The sequence below is a fragment of the Apis dorsata genome, unplaced genomic scaffold, assembly GCF_000469605.1.
Source record: "Apis dorsata unplaced genomic scaffold, Apis dorsata 1.3 scaffold_295, whole genome shotgun sequence".
Taxonomy (NCBI): Eukaryota; Metazoa; Arthropoda; class Insecta; order Hymenoptera; family Apidae; genus Apis; species Apis dorsata.
In genome coordinates, this window is record NW_006263570.1 from 952,275 (window position 1) to 958,002 (window position 5,728).

Here is a 5,728-nt window from a genome sequence, read left to right on the forward strand (position 1 = left end):
TTTATTCTTTTATATTTTTGTTCATTCGTTTACTTAAATTTCATAAAAATAATAATAATATTAATTTTAATTCAAAATATCTTGTAAATAATAATTAGTGATAGTAAATCGAATCAACTTTCTGACGATTATACAATTTATACAATCGTCGTCTCGTGTCTCTTCCGTCTTCGAAGTATGCAGAGCGTCTTGCGCAAGCTATCCCAACACCGAGCTATACCAAAAGCAAGCGAATAAGAAAAAGATTTAAAAAAAAAAAGTAAAAAAAAAAGAATAAAAAATATGTATGATGTGTAAGCCAAGTGCCTTGTGTTCTGGTAACTAATCGTTGACTTTTAACTACGATATTAGAGGAAATGAGAAAACGAGAGAACGAGCGAAAGAAAGAGATACGAAGAAGAAATAAGCGAAAAGAAGAGAGGAGAACGAAATCGAAGATTCTTGAAGTGAGAGAAATTGTATTTTCTTTTACTCTTTCGAACGATAGCTAGAATTTTTATATATCCTCTTTTAAAATAATTTTAGTGATATTATGCTATGATATTCAAATTATTTTTTTTTATTTAAACAAAATTCTTGAATTTATGTATATATAATATGAAAAAATTATTGTCAATCTTTTGAAATTCTTTTTTTTTTTGTTTTTTAGAAAACAAATGGAATAATTTCAATTTTTAAAATAGATATATTAATATAAGAATAGATTCAAAGAAATATAAGTATCAATCAAGTATAATTTTCAAAATATATGTAGTCTCATTAATGATATTATATGACATTTTAATGGTATTTTATATCTCAATAAGTTTTAATAATATCAAGAAACATTATCATAGCACAGCAATTTTTATAATTCTCTTTGCAGCAATCTTTGCAACAATCTTTGGAATATAAAAATTCGAAAATCATAACAGAATTAATTCTATTGCAGATTTAACGACTTAAAAAAAAAATGATATTTTCATATTCGTTTTATGAAATACAAATCGATATTTTTTAGATATATGAAAAAAATTCTAAAATATTTAAAAAATGGAAGATAAAATAAGCATAATCGCCCCATATTCTCTTTTCCTAAATAATTGTGATTGTAACGATGTGCCAAATTATGATGGTATTATCATCATGAATTAAAATTAACTTTTTCTTTTTTTCTCACCATCTAATGAAAAAGAAAACCTTCATTTTGATTACTCATTTTCACTGCCTAAACGAAAAACTTGATTTCGTATATATGAATAATAAAAAGAGTCGTTAATTCTGCAATTACATATTTTATAAAAATAATCCTATAATTGCTTAATTTCTATTGTCATTTCAGAACAAAAAAATCAAAATTTTCTTTACATTGTATCACATTAAATAGCGCACAAAAAATATTTGAATCCTTTAGGATTGTTATGACTTTCACGAGTTTCATTACATAGCAATTTTTGAAAAAAATTTTTCACGTAGTAAAAAATAAGAGTGTAAATTACTAAACAAAAATTTATTTTAAAAAGTGAAAACAATTTTTATACAATTCCTCAAAAAATATATATATATATTGATTAAATTTAGATTTCAACAGCTTGAATATTATTATGAAAGAAAATTTTTTTTCAAAAGTGATGAATTTTCTCATATATTTCATTCCATATTACTTAGCTACAAGAGCTTGTAGCGATCGGTATACACATATACCGTGATCGTTCTCACGAAAGTTGGCCAGAAGCGAGGCGATCGTATCGCGTGCAAAACTGATTTCACGAATGAAAACGGGGAGAATAGGATCGAAAACTCGATGGCGAAATAAATATCGTCGAGACGTTGTTAGGCTTAGATGACAGAATCACTCCTGCCTCGGTGCACTCTGGGCCCACCTCGCCCTTATTCCCCTGTTAGTTAAAAAAAAAAAAATAAAAAATAAAAATGATTATCTAAAATAAACGAATAACAAAAGAAAGCGGAGGGGAGGGGGAGGGGGAGAAAGGAATTTTTCATTTGTAGCGGGAATCGTTTGGTGTTGCGATAGACGACGTAAAGTGAGTTAGATCCGAATGGAGGTTCAAGTGTTGTGTATCTTCGCGTGTGTATGTACATGTATGTATATTTGTGTGTATATGCTATGTATGAGATATGCATAAAAAAGAAAAAAAAAGGAAAAGGTTAAAAGAAAATAGAAGGAGGGATATGCTCGTATGTTTCTTTCCGGCGTGTCTCTACACACTTTAATAACTTAAATAATCTTTTTAAATTTATTGACGAGGAACGAAACATTAGCTATGTCTAAAAGGAATTGATGTACATAGTAGATCTCGATAGATAGGAAAAGTGTCGTGGCCGAGGGAGTTCTGCATCCATGACGCGCTTAAATGAAATCTCGTAGCCGAGAAAATTAAAATTGTTCCTCAATTGTTTCGTATTTGAAAATTGATATTGGAAGAATTTTGAAATTTTGATTGACACAAATTCGATAATACGAAATTCGAGAGATTCGAGAAAAAAAATGGCAACGAGCAACGATCGACTGCCTCATGGATGCATTGAATCGGATGAGAAACCCCTTAAGCAGACAATCCTGTTATTAGTTAGTCCTTAAATACGCGCGTGTCGTGTTTCCTGTGTGTGTGTGAATGACGTGAATGAAAAGTATTATATTAATTCGTAAGGAAATCGAAGTAATCGCGCCTCTTTGTCACCCTTCTATAACCCTGCTCGTCTCTTCCTTATGTTTTCCTCCTTATCTTTAGATACCTAATGTACCTAACCTCTATGAAAAGCGGATACGAGGCACCGTGCTTCTTACTCTACTTGGACGGATGAGATATAATCATACATGTTTTTTAACTGCGAAAAGGGAGAAGGATTGATTAAAAAAAATTTTTAAACAATAAGATATATATTTACTTCGAAGAATCAAATTCCGATCAAAGTGCCAATAAAGAGATTTTTTCAACGTGCATCTTAAATATATAATATATATATATATATATAAATATGTGTGTGCATCTTCGTATCCGCTTAGTTAGTACTATTATTGTCGATCTTGCGAAGACTTTTTTCTTCTTCATCTTGAATCTCTTGTAGACACTGGCTTAATCGTAAGCTTTACAAAACGGTTGTAATAGACTTAATATATATACATATATATATATACATATAAATACGTCGCTAAGATTTTTCCTGAGAAAAACGAACAGAGTCACTAGTCGCAGTTTTCGCGATTCACGTGTTTTAGAGAAGAACTTCGATTTAACTCGAGAGAAATATGAAATATTTTGTACCGTTTACTTGTTTCCTTTCGAAAGAGAATAAATTTAAGATCGTAGTAATAATAATTGTCGCCTTAAGCGAATCAAGAAATTAGAAAAAGAAGATGAAAAAAATATTTAGAATTAAAAATATGTCGATCTTTAATAAGCGAAGTATTGTTTGAAAAAAAAAAGAAAAATAGATTGACACACGGAAGTTCTTGAAAACAAAACATGAAATATGACTCAATACTGTTTTCTGTATTCACAGAGTACTTATTGTGTCTTTAGAGATAATTTCTGTAACTGCGATTGTGCTGATTTATGAAAGGCTTAAAGAACAATCATACACGTGAATTATGTAGCTATCATTGATCAAAATTTATGCATAATATTGCGATTGATTGTAGTTTATAGTAATCTACGCTCGTACCTTAATAATCTTTTTTTGCAAAATATCAAGATAGTAACAGACAATGATTATAATCAAATTATAATAATGTTTAACTCTTTCATTATTAATTATTCGAAATGTGCATGTATATATGATTGTATACACGTATATATATGCATAATAAAATTTCAAAAAGCTATTGTTTAAAATGGCTTTAAAATAATTATTTCTATAGAAAAATCTATCGTGCTCCATTTTATTCAATATTAATATTTAAAATCGGCTCATAAAAAGGTACCTCTATATACCAGAAATAAAATTCGAATTTTGTCGAGGAATTATAATAATCATAATAACAATGAAAGGGTTAAAGTCTATCATCAATATCAATCAAAATATTAATTTCAACGATCATCAAAAGTCGTACAAACCATATTATCGAAAACAATTCTTTTTTTTTTTTTTTTAGTGAAATATCAAAACCAATCAATCAAAAATCCAGCCATGCAATCATGAAAATAACTCGAGAAACATTGATCGATCACGCTGAAGATCGCGTAACTGTGACCGAGATCGAGTATCGAAACGCTTAACAATAAATACCGTGCCAAATATCGTCGTTATAATCAAAGAATGCATCAGTCCAGCCGGTGTTAAAAATCGAAAAAAATAAAAAAAAAATAAAAAAATAAAAATAAAAAAAAGGGAGAAAAAAAAAAATATGAAACACTACTGCGATGAATCGTGAATCTTCCGTTCTTCCCAATAATTTACGTCAAGGCTGAATCGACGATCCCTCGTTCCTCTTCCACCTCTACATACGCGTTGTAGTACAGTGTAGCGAGCAAATGGGGTGCATCGTAGCCCAAAAAGCGGCGAACGTGTAGTATGCAATAATATTCTGTATAAAGAGTTTGGATTTTATATGTATCGTGAGCAATGGTGTGTAAGAAGATGCACGAAAACTATCCTTTCGATTCTCTTAAAGCCCCTCCTCACCCTACCCACCCCCATAAAGAATCGAGTGTTTCAATTTAAGAAATCGTAAAGCGTAAAAATCCCCGAATTGCCCTTGAGAGTCGAAGATCGATGGGAAAGAATCGATGACTAATCAAAATTGACAATCAAATGAAAGAAAGATGATTCGTAACAGTGGAAAAATTAAAGGAAGAATAATGATTGAAGAAAAAAAATAATTGAAGGTGTTTTTTCTCTTTTTTAAGTATATCGTTGATCATGAATGATTATTGGACTCTCGAGTGCGATTCTTCCACACGAGGAAAGCGAGGATTGTGTCGAATCGAAGAGGGGGATCGAATTGTTCGATCTTCGTGTAGAGATCGATGCACCCTCGTTTATGCTTTGCTATGTGCTAGCTATTTATGCGAGAAAGATATTATTATATTATACAATGTACACAGTAACCGTGGCTGAAGCTCCAAATCAAAATGCACAGATCTAGATACGAGTGTCGATCATCGATACGTGCAATTGCGTTCTCGATGGGGATGCTCGTTGAATAATTCTTTTTTTTTTTTTTTTTTTTTTTAATACTTTTAAGCGATGTTGTAAAGCGAAGGCGTTAATCAAGGGTCAAAATTAAAGCAGGCGGTGGACAGGCGGGAAACACACGATTTTTTCAATTCGTTGATTAATAAAGAGAAATTTGAGATGAAATAGAGAATTTACAATAATCGTCAGAAAGTTTTCGCTTTGCAAAAATTTATCGTTCCTGCTTGATGTAACAAAAATCAAAAGCAAGTGATAATTAAACGATCAAATGATAGGACTGGACATTCTTCTTTAAGATAATTAATTTATAATGAATTAGTTTCTTATCGGTGTTCTTTGACATTTAACATTAATCATTTAGAATTACATAATGAAAGAATGTTGAAAGAAGATCGATCAGAGATATTTCGATCTTTCCACAGAATGTTAGTTAACAAAAAAGAAATGGCTAATTACAATAACAATTATTACGAATCTAGTCCTATTTCTTTGTATCAAGAATTCTCAATTTTTTCCAAATTGAGCAAATCCTTCGAATGATTTTGAAACTTTTCATCAAATGTTTGATATTCACACTTATAAAAAAAAA